Source organism: Cuculus canorus, chromosome 4 (genome assembly GCF_017976375.1).
Source record: "Cuculus canorus isolate bCucCan1 chromosome 4, bCucCan1.pri, whole genome shotgun sequence".
Lineage (NCBI taxonomy): Eukaryota > Metazoa > Chordata > Aves > Cuculiformes > Cuculidae > Cuculus > Cuculus canorus.
The window spans coordinates 64,435,760-64,452,261 of NC_071404.1; the positions used below are offsets into that span (position 1 = coordinate 64,435,760).

A 16,502-nucleotide genomic window follows, 5' to 3' on the forward strand; every position below is an offset into this window, starting at 1 on the left:
GAGGAATTTTTTAGCAATATGGCTTGAAATTTGGCAACAATTTGGAAAACATACCATACAGGACCTTAGAGGGGTTGCTCATAGAGGTAAAAATATTAATGTCGTGGCTGGGCTCTCAGCCCAGAAAAGAAATATTTTTGCTGTGCCTTGCTAGCAGGGAAAGTGAAAAAGTGTAAGACTGAGGAAGAGTGAGAATCACTAGTGTGCAAAGCACAGCTGACAGATTTGGGGACGTCTCTTAAGGCCAAGCTGAGCTGCACTCTTTCTGCGCCTGGGTGATTGCCTGCAGAGGCATTCCCTAAAGTTGCCAATGGGCTTGTTCATGTAAGCACCCATCCGCTGCAGTTCCATTGAAATCCTGGCAAGAATGTGGGCCTCTGTTTTAGACAGTGTTTTTCTATCAGCAGAAGGTGTAGGGTGCATTCCCATCTTGGTTTACACCAGAACATATAGGACAGCCACAGTCTGCATGTTACTGCTACTGTTTAGTCTTACATTAAAAACAGAAAAGTGGATGTCCACTAATGCAACTGTTTACAGCTCTGCTACAGGCTATAATTAGACCTGAAATGGCAAATGGGAGTGACCCCTTCTGAATGTGGAGGTATAAAATGGAACAAGCATTACTTACCTTTTGTTCTTTGTGTAAAAAGGAGACATGAAAAGTTTCTTTTCTGTGCATACATTTCTAAGCAAGAGTAGGTCTATTTATTGTATCACTAACAAGGATGTAATTTGCATATTGAAAATTTCAACCTCAATCTATCTAGTAATCTACTAGCGGAGGTTTATAGTCTATAAAGGGAGCTCATGGATTAATATTTGGCTAATTCAGGAATTCTACGTTTTGTCATCTCCTGACAAAGGTGCTTCAGCAGACACACAGCAAAATTCTTCTCATCAAGACTGTCTTCCCTTCTCCCCCAAACACACTGAAGTGCATTCATGACAGCATTCAAAGTGTGATCAGGAATAAAACAACATTTACCAAAATAAGCATTCTAATATATCTGCCCACTTAAGGGTAGATTTACAAAGTTTCAGTGGCTCTCTATAGAACTTAAAATATCTGTGTCGACTTACAGGGTTGCCTAAAGCAACATATCATTCAGATCGCTTTAGAAAGGAGACATCTGTTTTTAATCTTAAAAATCAATGGTGTAATATGGCCCAGGCTGCTCAAACGTTAATTTTCAACAGGTTGCAGGGGTATTTTTTTCCATCAGTTTTTAAGTGATGGATCTTTTCTGCCACAAAGCATGCATAAATTAAAACGTATGTGTGGAAACATGCTTGTACTGTATGATGTGTTCATTAGTATTTTTGGAAACAAAGTATCCTTTCGCTTCAGTCAAATTTGTGAATCTCCTTAGATTGAGCAGTTCACTTCCTGCTCTCCACTCTCAGAGAACGTAAAACTGAATATGGATTTTATTTATTTTTTTTAAGAAAGCCATAAGAAAATTGATATGATCTGATGTAAAGACATCGTGTTACATATACTTATTTCTTGAAGTTGAGAAGGATTGAAGCTGACATTTGTTTCAGACTTCCAGCAATACCTTCTTTGCTGTATAATAGTTGAAACAGTTCTATCCATTCCATTATGAAGTGACTTTATTTCTTGACAGGAAGACATTACATACAAGGCAAGTTGGGGGTAGGCAGAACCTGTGTGAATTGCTTAACCTTCCACCGCAGTTCAACGAATTTTTTTGTGTTTGCTTTTTTTTTTTTAAAAAAAAAAGAGCCTTTGGCAAACTGCCTAAATTTTGTAAGGCTACTCATGCTTTCTAAGTCCCCAAAGATCACAGTGTTTCTGGCTCAAGGCTGAGATCCCATTAAGCCAAAGCTGAAGAAAACTTTTCAGCCATGTTGAGTAAACAGTTGAAGAAATAGCTATCTGTCATGATGTTTTTAGATGCTCGATGTAAGCAGGCTGCCACATCTCGGATAAAGATGAGCAGTAATCATAATACACTGACTTCAAACATTTCCAGGAATCTGTGTGGCACTCAGTGGTAGGTCGAATACGGTGTCTGTTATTTCTGATTAAACTGTGTGGTGGAAAAAAGGAGCAAAATGGTGAATTCAACTAACTGCACAGTAATACCGCTTAAAACTTGGATACATAAATCATAACAAAAAACTGAAGCCAAAACTTCTCCCTATAAGAAGATTTCTGATTCTAACACCACAGATCAGAAGTTCCTAATTAGGAGCCTAGAAGCTTAAAGACACATACTTCATTCTGCATAAATGGTCCGGTGATTTGGGACTATTGATGAATTAAGTGTTAACAGTTAGGAATGCAGCCGTTTATTTTCTAACAGTGTATGTTTGTGTGTGTTCTGGTTTTTGTGTGTGTATTTTTGGATTTTTTGGGTTTTGGGGTTTTTTTTATCTAACAGAGCTTTTAGTCTGTCTCCGAGTGGCTACCTTATGGTCAGCTCCAGAGATTCTTAGTGAAAATTCTAGAAAAGCTGAGTCAAGGCTTTTGTGCCCAAATAATGTTTTTAATTACAACAACTGATATCACTTGTGGAAAAAAAGTTAGTGGACAAAGGGCTTCATTGCCCAAGCTTTGTATATTTTTTCCCAACTGTGTTAGTCTAACGCAAAACCACTACTTCTGCTTGCTGTGATATCTTCAGACCATGGCAGCTGTAATGGTACTTCTATTTTGGCTGATTCATTTATAAACTAAAAAAAGAAGTTCATGCAATATTTAGCGCTTGAGGACAACCAGGGGCAATGAAGACTGCTCAATATCTGATCATTGGATGAGTGTTTTGACATTTGTGCAGTGAATTTGCATAGTATATTACAAGATACCAAGAAATGGATGGTTAACAAATTTCACAGCCTGCAGGGACACTTCAGACTCATATTTGAAGTAGCATAAGTAACGACAAGCTCATAACTGGCTGCTGTTTCTCCTACTGAAGAAGAAATGTGACTCCTTACAAGAACAAGATTTGACAACACCTTAATTTTTAGTGAAACCTGAAATTAGTCCAGCATGCTTAAATATCTAACTTTGGATTACAGACCACACTTATTAGCATCCCTATCCTGGTTTTACTTTTGATACATTAATTTTATAAATGGATTGATCCTTTGTGCTCTGGAAATCACTGGACTTCTCTAATAATCTCTCATTACTTAGAGATACACCATCTTTTCCGCATAAGGAATTCAAGTCATATTAAAATCAAGAAGCATGGGGATTTGCTAAATTTTTGAACTTTTTAAAAGTTAATGTTTAGCTCACATTTCAGGATAATATTTGGGATGGCTTATGTTCAACTCAGTCTCTTATGAAAGTAGAATATTTATGGAGCCATTCCTTTATATCTTGCACAAGAAATACAAAGATATAACACTGGGACAAATAACAGTGAACATGGAGAAGGGATGAAAGTATTCTGCCTGGAAATGGAAGTGCCTCCTTAGATGTTTTGATTACTACAGTGACTTCTTTTCAATTTTATTGTAATCTTAGATTTCTCGAGAGATATATTGTAGCTGGGAGTGATATGCGAGATTTGTTTCCACAGAGCAGTGTAAGGTATTTTGTTATATTGCCATGTGCTTTGAAAATAATATGATCAGTTTAGGTTCAAACAGCCAGTATATTTGAAATAAATAGTATAAATATTAAAGGTGGTGTTCCATTAGCTGCATTTGAGTGACTACAGAAAAGATGAATTAAATTAATATCAAGAAGCTTATAAAACTTTGCATTTTATTCATCACATGGAAAATATGCTGATATATATAATGACGTGAGGTATTTGATGGTGTAGGATCTATGTATATATTGGTACCAGAAGCATTTGGTTTCAGACTTGGACCGGAAAACCCTCCCGAATCCTGCTGCTGTAAGACTGCAATACATACCTTGTTATGTGGTGTTACTCACAGTCTATGCCATGGGACAAATGTTTGTTGTTAGCAAAAGTTTCAAGATGAGTTTTGCCATTCATTTTCTGGTCCACGGATTGAACAACAATTTTATATTTTGCCCACATGCTAGAAAGCTATGTCTGTGTCAGAGATTCTAATGATAGCTATCATGATCCAAAATGAATATTTTATTTCAAAAAGAACCTGGAAAAAATAAATTACATTTTCCTTTTTGCATTATTTTGATATTTAAAAAAATTCTAATAAATATGTAGTTGATTTGTACTGTACAATAACTATATCATAGTCTTTGATTGCGTAGAAAATAGCTGAAAATGAACTTGACAGTGTTGTTTTTTATAGTAAGTTATTATGGTGGTCATGTCCTTTGCTAGATTTTAACTTTTCTGTGGGCTGCAGTCCAAGTGTGTTTTCCTGGATAAGTTCCGTATCTGCTGTGATTGCAAGGAATAATTCTGACACCCTGTGTCACCATAGGAAAAAAATAAGTAAATGAAAACTGGTCATACATTAAATGTGTAAACATTTGTCTGTAAACAAATATTGGGGGGGGTCTCACCTTCATATGTAAGCAGTGATTAAATTGAAATTTAGAGTGTGTAGCCTTTTCCCCTTCAAGTGTCATATATTAAAACTATTGATATACGTGCTCAGAAGACACAGTTTTCAATGATATATCTTAAGTTTTGATCACTAGTGATTCAACACACATACGTAGTTGAAGTTCAGGGCAAGTGAGGTAATTTGTGGATGTTAATGCAACTGATGTACTCTAGAAGGCCTTTTAAACTCATTCTGTCCTCATTACCATAATGACCGCTGACACTTCTTGAGATGTTTCTGCTTTTGGGCTAAAGCTTCTCATCCTTCATTTGAACTCTGATTTTTTGGATAGGGAAAATGGAGCAAAGAGAGTTTAAACGGGTTATGTGATTATGTTCCTCCCACACCCCTCCCCTCTTTCACGCAATGTAGGAGGAATGAAGAAAAAGTTAATTTCTTTTCCTTGCTAAAGCTTTCATTTCGTTTCCCAACGTGGAGGCAGAGACTGCAAGAAATAAAAATACTGTGCATTTTGGGAGATTTTATGTTGAAGTTTTAGGGGTTGTTTTTTGGTTTTTTTTTCCTCTAGAAAACAAATTATGAAATATTGCCTTTGTAGAAAACCCACATCTATATTAATTCTTCTCTAGTCATTGAAGTCTCATGCAAGGATGTTTGCCTATCACTAGGAACATGATTAAACAGTTTGGTGAAAGCTTGTGGAATTGCAAGTTATACGAATTTTTGTACAAACTTCTCTCTGTATTTGGACAGACAGGCAGCCAATTTTGTTTTCTTAAGACTCTTTATTCACCTAAAGATATAGGGGGAAATAAAACCCCAACAAACTCAAAAATAGGCTAGGAATAGACCTCATGAATCAAGGCAGGCTGTGAGGGTACCTGCATCATTCCTGACATCACTTCTCTCGCCTGTTCTTGAAGACTTCTGATTTCAGAAACTGCAGCGTTTTAGGTAATCAGTTCCAGAACTTCACTAATCATGCCATAAAAAAGGAGGCGCTTTTTTCTATGCTGAAGTTCACTATTTCTTTTCTGTCTACCATGGACAGGGTGAACAAATTAATTTTTTCTCCACTGTAGCATCTTGTCTGTTGTTGAATATTGTTATCTTGTCCTTCCTAAGACTCACACTCAATATTCAAAGATTTTCCCAGGCAGTTTTCAGAGTTTTCCAATCTCCTCTTAACTTTCATCTTTGACTTTTTGGGAAGGATGGTGGCCTTCTTCCAAATGAGTAAATGCAGGAAATGGATCGAAAAGTACTTTCAATAAGAGAGAAGAACAATCTAAGGAAGACACCCGCCATCCAAACAGCCACCTGGCAGCCAGGTATGCCAGAGAATGAATTCCAGTTCCTAACCCTTGGATTAATGCTAACTGACCACTGAAGAGGCCAGACTTCAGCAATCACAGCTACATATTTTAGAAAACAGGTAAATTATATATTAGAAAAATTAGTCTGAGCATGTTTTTTCTGTGTAGTAAAGAGGACTCAAAACATGCAAAATAATGCTGGGCCCCGACATTGTTGGCAAAGCTCCATTAGCAGGGAAAAGCCTTTGCGTGGAAGCACACTGTAGCTAGAATGGCTATCTCCAGCTGGCTTTGCATGAATTTTTAGTAGAGAGTCTTAAATTCTTCAGGACAGTAAGCCTTCTTTTACTGATCTAGCAAGATACTAAAGCATGTGTATAATTTCAACATTGTGGCTAGTGCAGCTGAATTCAATAGAATTCTTTATGGTCTAGAAACCGGAGGGAGGGAGAGAGCAGAAAAGGCAGCCTAATAGATTAATTCTTAGGAGGAAAAAAAAAATAAGAAAGTTAATAACATTTTTTGAATACAAACCTGTATCCTCTTTATAGAGAAAATTTATTTCAGGGAACTGCTCTTTCAAGTCTCATTCTAAACACGCTTCAATGCTAAAAACCTCAATCTTTCCTCCAGAAGTCTATTACCAGTGCTGCATGGGCAGCCTTCTCAAGCTCTTCTTCCTCATGGTCTTTCCTATTGCTGCCTATTTCTTACTCTGCCATACATACAATCAGTAAACCCACCTTCTTGGTTTGCATTCAGTCAAGAAAAAGTAAAAATGACACAGACCGTACTGCTCAACTCTTACCTGACCTTTCTAGCCTCGTATGTGAGCGGTACCTCTTAATATTTCATTATTTTTAAGCATTATGTGTATATGGACATCAAGTATTTTTAAATACGCAGATCTGGAAAACATGAATCTGAGAGTTTTAAGACCAGTGGTTAGTGACCCAGCTGCTAGCAATGGTTTTGCAGCTATGGGATGGTGTCAACAAGTTGGAAAAGATTGTGTTTTACCACTGTTTATCCTGACGTTCAGGAACAATGAGAGGAAAATACAAGGGGAAGTTAATAAACCATCATGCAAAAAAAATATAGCGAAGCTCAACAGCCATCAGTTCAGAGGAAATTAGCTCTATCAAAATTAACTTTTTATCTTTCCGTGATGAGATTGCAGTCTGGGAGAAGGTAACATCACTTGCAATGCTTGTCAATATTCAGTTGACAACAGTAGGCCAGTAATAAGGATGGTAGGGCTAGTGAAGGAAGGACCTTTAAATGTATCCTACATAGGCTTCAACCATTCTGCACCATGTTTCTGTTACCAGAACTGTGAATGTCATGCAGACCAGCTATAAGGCTCTCTATAGAAAAAGACTGAATATGTCGTTGCTAGAGCTCAAACAGGTTAGAAGCAAGCCTATGTTTCTGCTGATCCCTTCAAAGCCACTAAAACTTTTTCCTGGCCATGCTGGATTGCAGGAGGAAGAAAAAGTTTCAGTTCAGTATGATGTGAATGAACAGAGAACTCAGGACTAGGGCTATCTCCAAGTAATGCAACACTGCTGTAGTTCAGAGTGCTGAGCACAGCTCAAATATCTCACTGCACCCAGCTGTCTCTACTCGGAGACAGTTCTGTGTCTCTTGTTTTTTTTCCCTAGGCAATAGGTTAGTCCACCTGGTGTCTTACAAATGCATCCTAGTGCCATTATTAATGAAGGTTAATGACCACATGTAATTGTTGATGCCTAGCCCTTTGTCAAATTTTGCCTTCCAAAAGTGTGATACTTGATTAGAAAGTATCATTAAGAATAAGCAACATGTGATATGGACTACACTTTGGTGTAAATGAGATGCACTCGAGTCTTTCTGGTGGGCCCTGTAGGGAGTAATTCTTGTTCCTTAGCTGCTTAATACTTACAAGTAACTAAAAGCAAGTGAAAGAATAGGAGCTTACAGGTAAGGAAATGGGTGGAAATGATCAGGAAATTGCTGGGGTTGCCCTGGTTTAAGTGACCAAAATGTGTTTCATACAACAAGTCAGACATTTAGGAGCCAAGACTGAACTTAATTGCCTGAACTTAGTGTGTGTGAGATTTTTCCTCAGAAGCAGTAACTTCATGCATTATAAACCCCATGTCTTCCTTAATCAGCTCTGCTGAAGCTCCAGGAAAACTTAGGATTAATGTGTATAATAGTCAGTAAGAGCAGAGTGATAAACATTCATGTGTTTGGAACTAGTTCAGCCACTATTAGAACACTGTGTTACACCCTGAAAGCCAAACTTCAAGAAGGATTTCCCTGAACTGGAGGTGGCTCAGGGAAAAAACAGCAGTGTAACTTGAAGGAATCTTGTAGCTTGAAAAAGAGTTTGGGAGGTAAGTAGTCATATTTGCTCCTATTTTTTTGTGTGGAACAAGATTAGGCAATCAAAGGCTCTTGCATTCTTGTGGTTTATTGCTCCTGTTAAATTTTTTCCTCACTGGTTGTACTGGATTTGGTCCAACAAAGTTGGTTGGCTTTTAAAAGGGATCCAGACAGAGGTTACCCTTCAAAGACAGTTTCTCCTTTTTGTAAAGTAATTCCAGTCATGGAACAACCCCAAGCTTACATTTTAACAGCAGTCCTTGAGCTATCACTTGATCTCAGCTGTTTTGTTCTGCCTTCATGCTCTTTTCAGAGAACTGAAAAATATCCACATTGTCTTAGCCCTCCCTTGCTTGTACATTTTCTTCATCTGTCATCGTCACTTCATTTTCCATTATCCCCCCAGGTTTTCCCCTTAAAACGGTTAGGGATTTTTCGCTTCAGTTCATCATTGTTTCTGTTATTAGAAACTTTTTATTCAATTTTTGACTTTGCAGCTTTTATGGATAAATTGTGTCTCTCTGTTCTTGTGCCACCCTATTCCTTTAGCACATGTATTTCTCTGTTCCCATAACTTACTAGAAATCATGTTCTGTCATCAAAGTTCAATCTCATCAGGATAAACAAATTCTTTTCATCTCCTTCATTATGCTTACTTCAGGAGTATGAATGAAATGGGGTTATTAGGTCAGTGATCAGAGACTTTTGTGGAAACACTCCACTGGCGCAAATAACTCTGTGTCTAAAACAAAGCACCATAAGTATCTTGGGGTATTCCACACTGTGAAATCCAACATGTTCATTAATAATGACTGGAGAGAAGCTTGGTCCTAAGGGAAAAAACCTTGATTATAGTAAATCTGTGCATCACGTATATTTCCGTGGAGCTGTATTAACCCATGCTCTCTGAGAATTTGATGTAGAGGCAATAAGCATCAGATTGAAGGACAATTCATTTTTTTAGAAAGGGCTTTTTTTTTTTTTCAGTAAATGCTAGATTGTTGCAGCTGTGAAGACGTTCCTCCTAATTGTGTGAGGAATAGTGAAGGAAGTTATATTTTTAATTGGATTACCTTCTAATAGAGTTTTGTGCTCACGGGGGGAATTTAATGTTTTCATTTCCAGGAGTTCTTGTTTCAGACTTCTCTCATGTATTTGCAACTGATCTTGGGCCACCAGAAGACAGGAACAACAGTCCAATTCAAGTCTTTCAAACTTTAGTTAAAATTGATTTTTGAAAGTATATTATTTGGGGCCCTAACAGATTAGGCAGCTGGAAGAAGGAATTCTTCCCATAATGGAATGTTAGACAAAACAATGAAGTAAAAAAAATAATTCTTGCAGTAGACAACATTAAACTTGCCTCATTTACCAGAGAGTGGTGGTAAATGGATTTAACTCCAAGTGGAGGCCACTTACAAGTGGGGTTTCCCAGGGCTCAGTACTGGATGCAGCCCTGTTCAATGTCTTTATCAATGACCTGGATTAAGTCATTGGATGCACTCTTAGCAAGTTTGCAGATGACACTAAGCTGGGTGGAAGTGTGGATCTGATGGAGGGTAGGGAGGCTCTGCAAAGGGATCTGAACAGGTTGGACAGCTGGGCTGAGACCAATGGCATGAGGTTTAACAAGGCCAAATGCCGGGTCCTGCACTTGGGGCACAACAACCCTATGCAGTGCTACAGACTAGGAGAAGTGTGGCTAGAAAGCTGCCTGGAGGAGAAGGACCTGGGGGGGTGTTTGTTGACATCCAACTGAACATGAGCCAGCAGTGTGCCCAGGTGGCCATGAAGGCCAATGGCATCTTGGCTTGTATCAGAAATGGTGTGACCAGCAGGTCCAGGGAGGTGATTCTCCCTCTGTACTCGGCACTGGTGAGACCACACCTCAAATACTGTGTTCAGTTCTGGACCCCTCACTACAAGAAGGACGTTGAGGCTGTGGAGCGTGTCCAGAGAAGAGCAATGAAGCTGGTGAGGGGGCTGGAGAACAAGTCTTATGAAGAGGGGCTGAGAGAGCTGGGGTTGTTTAGCCTGGAGAAGAGGAGGCTGAGGGGAGACCTTATGGCTCTCTACAACTACCTGAACGGAGGTTGTGGAGAGGAGGGAGGTGGCCTCTTCTCCCAAGTGACAGGGGACAGGACAAGTGGGAATGGCCTCAAGCTCTGCCATGGGAGGTTCAGGCTGGACATCAGGAAAAAATTTTTCATGGAAAGGATCATTGGGCACTGGCAGAGGCTGCCCAGGGAGGTGGTGGATTCGCCTTCCCTGGAGGTGTCTAAGGGACAGGTGGATGAGGTGCTGAGGGGCATGGTTTAGGGAGTGTTAGGAATGGTTGGACTCGATGACCCAGTGGGTCCTATCCAACCTAGTGATTCTATGATTTCAATAGCAATTCAGTCCAGGTGAAGAAGGAGTTCTTACTGTGGATTTAATTCCATTGGCCATGTGGTCACCCACTAAGACACTGTGACCTCTTCATACACAAACCCTTTACTGGTGATGTCCGTGTTCACTGGCATTGTGTCCATCACCATGTGTATATTTTAAAACTTGCAAACTTATGTGTGTCGGTGAAAATGTGGGAACTTCTTACATGAAGGTATAAATCCCAGGATAAATTATGATGTGGAAGGAATATTATTGACTGCAAAGGGAAACATCTAAAAATAAACTATTTCTGTAATTTAAAGAAAAATAACTCTTATGCCCTCCTTTTCCTCTTTACTGAGATGTATATACAGCCTCATAAAAGCACATAAGAAAAAGCTTCAATTCAATCAGTCATCTCCTCTGCAATCTGTAGGAACTATGTTGATTTACTCCAAATAAAATTAAAATGCTTGTTTAACCTCAAAAACATCAGGAACATCAACTCATGACTTGCCTGTTTTTACTGGAGATTCCTCTGGATGACTGGAAAAAGTTGTTCTGAGTTAAAAAAAGAATAACGTGGAGAGAAAGCCAAACTAATGCCAGAGGACAGTTTGAAACTGTTAAGGACAGAGGTTCAGTGTGTTGTCTGTGCCAGTTTTGGGAAAAATATACAGCTGTGACCCACTCAGAAATTCTGTTGACATTGATGGTTATCAGATTTGTTTCTGGATAAATAGAAAAGCACCATATCAGTTAATAGTAATAGTGATATATAAAATTTGTCAATTTAATTATGATGGTTAACCAGTGGGCAATGAGAAATTTAAAAAGAAAGAAAAAAAATTATTGGAACCTGGATCTCATTAAACCAGACAAAAGAAAATCAAGGTGTTCTTAAATGTTTCTTTTGGCTGGACAGGCAAAGCCCCATGGGAATCTTCAAAGTAATTCCCTTGAAGTTTGCTTTCTTAGGCCCTGCTTTAGCACGAGTTGGACTAGGAATGAAAGGGTGAGGAATAGGACTTAAACAGAAAGCACCTTGGAGTTATCCCACAAAAGGCTCTATATATTAATCAGGTAGTGAAATTGGAATTTTCAGCATAGACCTGGGAAAGTGCTGTGTTCTAGAACAAGTGTTGTAATGCAGTTCAATATCAAAGCCTACACATTTCTTCTAAGTGTCAGGTGGTTTTGGATTCAATTGAATTTCCTATGAATGATGTGAAGGTGATAAATCATCAAATAAGTGATGGCAGGGAGTAACTTGAGCATTACAGAGCTAGAAAGAAGTCAGTAAGATATTTGTGTGAAAAAGGAGATGAAACCGTTCTTGTTATGGTTGGCAGTAGACACGGGGCAGAGAGAAGGGTCTGTAGGTGGAGGCTTCAGGGGTTTTAGCAGCTCAGAGAACAATTGTCTGGAATTCCTCAAGAGGCACACTGTAGAGTGCAAAAAAAAAAAAAATTGGCTAAAGTTGCAGCAGCTGCAGAGCACTGTTGGGTTGTTATGGGTTTTGCAGAGGCTGGGAAATGAGACTTAGCACCAACAAAGATGAAGGTGCTAGAAAGGCTTCTCTGCTCCCAACAAACATGCTGGGGAGCTGCAGTTGTTGGGAGTCAGGGCATCTGTTACAGCTGAGTAGTTCAATCACGAGCTGGGTGCAGGACTGGTTAAAATAATTCTGTCTGGCCTGGGTTGTCTGTCTAGATTATGCAAGACTTTAGTACGCAGAAGGGGAAATTGCCTTCTTGTACTCAGCTGTGCCTGTGGAAGCCACATGTGGTACTAGCTAGGGCTGTCCTGAGATAATTCTTTAATATTCCCTAGCTATCTGGTGTTTAGCCTGCAAATCACTGTCTTCCCCATAGGACAAGAAAGTGCCTAGAAAGCAGTACCTGGCCCGAAATCAGTATTCAAAAATAAATAAAAAATAATGCCTTGTACCACCAGTACCACAATTAGCTTCTGGGCCACCTTCCCCAGCTGGTCTAAAGTCTGCCAGCCTCCAACTTGCAGGTAGCTTTAGAGTATTGATCCTTCAGGATAGCATTAGCTTCTTCGAATCCTACCACTGTTCTGAAAGATTCAGTCTTTCTAAAACTTTTCCTGACACTAGTCTTGCCACATCTGTTTGAAACTTGGAAACAACTGTCTTGGACAGTTGTTCTTGGAAAGCACAGGCAGAATTAGTGCAATAAAGAGCTGAATGTTTTCTGACTGAACTTCTTGTCATGTGGTCATGCATCTACCATAACTGCACTTTCTAGATAAAATCCACATCAAATCAAAACCCATAATGGAAATGGAGGCATAGCCCCTATTCCAGAGTAATGGATATAAAATTTACCAGGGGAAAGGAAATATTGGCAATTATTGACACAAATTTGGCACAAATTTGCTCACAGTGCAAGAAAATAGCAGAACTCTAACACTGAATAACCATGGCAAAATAAAAAATGCACCTAATGCCTGATGGTAAAAAGTGTTGTTTAATGTTCTAACTAAGCACCAAGTTTTCCTTTGTTCCCTGAAACACCCTGAATCTCCTGTAGGATGGTGCTGCATAACCTAAATATCTAGGTTGCAAAACCCGTCACTACCATCTTTGGTGCTGCCTACATTGACTTAACCAGAAGTTCTTTTAGTTTCCCTTAGAGAAATGTCTCTGACGAATAAGTCATTTCCAAGCCAAGGCAAAGCACTTCCCAGACTATTGTTGATTCCTGCAATATGAACTGCACTATTAAAAATCTTCTATTGTACACAAGGAAATAGGGACTTTGCATTACTTTAGAAGACCCAAGGAGACTTGTTGACTTATTGATTTTACAATACATGATGTAGCTGCCACATTTGTTCTTTAATTTGGCACTCCAGATATTGACTACTACCAAGAGGAGAAATAACTGTGAGAAGCTGGTATTTATGGTGATACTCCGTCCAAGCAACAGCCTTGTATCATGAAACACTGACCTCTGCAAAAGCAGTTCACTCATTGTTACAATCTGTAATAGCAGCTTCTTCTGAATGCACAGCTCTGAATGCTGTAGATGAACCATACTGAGATAAGTCAGGAGGAGATGCCATACACGAAAGAATGCCCTTCTTTGTTCATGTAGTCACTGTGACATGGAGATGCCCTTTGGAAACACTTTAGTAAGAGTTCCCTGCTGACACAGTGCAATGTAGCTTTTCCCACCGGGTACCATTTGAATATCCAGAAGCATTTACAACTGTGGGGATGCTGTGGATTTCCCTTGACTGACTTATATATCACTTACAAGCTGTTTTTCCTGTTGTGTACCTGAGGATATAGTATAAAAAGAGTAGGACTGCTCATAGCTGCATATTCTTACTTATTCTCACCTGAGCACAGTCTGTCTGGTCTGTACACCAAAGGGTATAAATAGACTCCTGTTATCTCAAAGCATAGCAAACACTCCGGTCATATCAGTACTGGTGCGGCTTACTCCTTAGCATGCTCTCTCAGCTTGTTTTTATTATTAGACGAACGTTTTCCTTAACTATTTCACTAGCAGTGTTACACAGCTCTCCTCTATAGGGCCATCTACATGTTGTCATAGATGTTTTACAGCCTTAATTCAGAGTTGGTGATAAATAAAGCCATTCCCAAACTTAGAAATACCGAGAGCCAAGAATCACAGTTTATCAAATCTCCAACATAAATAAAGCATGTGTCAAACTTGCCTATCCATTGGCAAGGGGATGCCATGAACACTAGTGTCTGATTGTTGATAAGGGAATGTGGACATTGTGAAGTGTTGACTGATACAGCTCTCAAGGGAACAGTAAAGAGAAAGTTGTGGAAGATGCAAAAATGTGTTAGCTGATATCTCAGTAGGACTTTTTTTTTTTTTTTTTCTGTGAACATAACCTTCTAACAGATTACAGGGAAAAATAACTCTCAAACTTCTGGTGAAATCAGTTTTAGGAGTTTTATTCTAGTAGTTTTGTGGAGTTTCTGTGTGGTGATGGTTAGTCTTGTGGGCAAAGCTGTTTTTTTAATGTGTATGCCAGATCTGGTTCCCTTGACTGTTATTTTTGTGGTTATGGATGCTTTTCACTTTTGAAAAATTATATCCTTGTTATCTTAAGTAGAGTTTCCAGGAGCTGATGTATCAGAACCAATAGATATCTTAGTATTTGGCTTATTCTTCACCCCATTACTTATCTCTAAATGAGGTCAATTGCATTCGAAAGGGAGACTACTACTTTCTTGGGTTTTGCTTTGTTTTGGGTACCTTTGAATACATCTCAAAGGTTCTCTTTGCTTTTTACTACCTCCTTTCTAAGAATTGTACTACTTGTTCTCAGAGGCTATGTCAGCTACTCATTCTGTTCCTAGTAAATCAGCCAGGGCCATTTTCAGTAACAGAGGCCGTGTGTCGTGATGCACTACCACTGGTATCCCACAATTATAAATAGAGTCTTGCACGGACCTTAGAAGGGTAAGCACACATTCAAGATTACTGTAGTCATATAGGAGAAGAATAACAACTCTAAAAACTAATACTAGGACTCAGTGTTCGGTTATTCGGAGGGCTGCTTTTTCTCTCAAAGGGCTTGGCTGGTGTAACTCTTTGTACATTTTAATTTTTTTTTTTTAGTTTTATTTGTTTTCATCCGGCACGTGGACAGACTGCTGCTACCCAGCATGTGCTTTACTGTTTTTAGGAGGAAAAGGAAAGGTTTCTCTGTTATGGTTATTCCTGGTTTTCATGTTGCTGTATTCTTTTCGCAGCTTCTGTCTCCACATATGCTCTGTGGGGTGTGTATAAGAAGCCTCCCTGTATTCTGTGTATAAGAAACCTGCTAGTTGAGTCAAGTAAGAATCTTTTCAATCAGACGGACTCAGCAAGTATTGGAAAATATTTCACCTGGGCCTTTTTGTATGCAAGATGGTTTTGGCATTATAAAAAGAACACATTAACTGCTTTTAAGAAAAGCAGTCGTATAGTCAGAAAATGGTACTACTTGCTATCACATAGATGCTAAGCCTGATGAGAGTCAGTTGTGGATAGGCCTTGCAATATATTTTGCATTGTTTTGGCATGGGTCTTTTTTCCCCCAAATATATTTTACACAGTTTTCTTAAACTCTTCATTCTCTTCCCCCCACCCCATCTTGCCGGACAGGGCAACCCAGCTGGGTGTCTATAAAAGTCTTTCTGAGTTTTTTTGACTTGGGGATTTAACAGACAACTACTAGTGGATCTTGATGTGGTAATTTAAGCTGTTTCCTTAACTTAAAGCTTTCTGCACAGCACCTCTGCTGGAGGTTTCTGCCAGTGAAGCTGGGTCAAAGAAGCACTTGAATCTCAGCTACTGTAACGTAAAGCCCAGCATTTTAGCTTTGAACACCGATATCCCCTTCTCATTACTCAGATTTGGGAGCAATAGGTTTGAAAAGATGCAAAGAAGGGCTAGCAGGAATAGGGCTTAAACCACCACAGCTATATTTGCCTTTTATTAAAACCTGTGACAGTGTAAGTCTCCTAAACTTTGTTGTGGTATAAACCTAAAAAGAAACAGAAGCCTCCCTGGCTGTATGGATGACAAATAAACACAGGACTCTTGCTCACAAAAGAAAAGTTTAGTTTCAGATAAAGAAAATACCTGTGTCCCACTTCCCAGCGACCTGATCTTGTGTACTAATGCATGCATTAGATAGAATAAATCTAAACTTGGTGTGTACCATTTCCTATTTTTAAAAGGTAGTTCAAGTAGGAGTACATTTTGGTGAAACATCATTTCTTTTTAGAAATTTTGAGTTTACTTGTATGGGTGTAATAAAACATCTCAGCAGCAAAATAGAACATACAATCATAGAATTATTACAATTGGAAAAGACTTCTAAGATCATCAAGTCCAACCGTCAGCCCAACACCACTATGCCTACTACATCAAGTCCCAAAGAGCCATGCCT

The 16,502-nt window shown here is 39.0% G+C and overlaps 1 protein-coding gene across 2 annotated transcripts in view; it reads left to right on the plus strand.

Moving 5' to 3' along the window:
- The first annotated feature begins 8,112 nt into the window (after nucleotides 1-8,112).
- TTC29 (tetratricopeptide repeat domain 29) overlaps nucleotides 8,113-16,502 on the plus strand; it is a 228,575-nt gene continuing 220,185 nt past the window's right edge. For both annotated transcript variants that reach the window (XM_054066168.1, XM_054066170.1), the window contains exon 1: nucleotides 8,113-8,191. The gene's annotated coding sequence lies outside the window, so the exon portion shown is untranslated. The remainder of the gene's footprint in view (nucleotides 8,192-16,502) is intronic.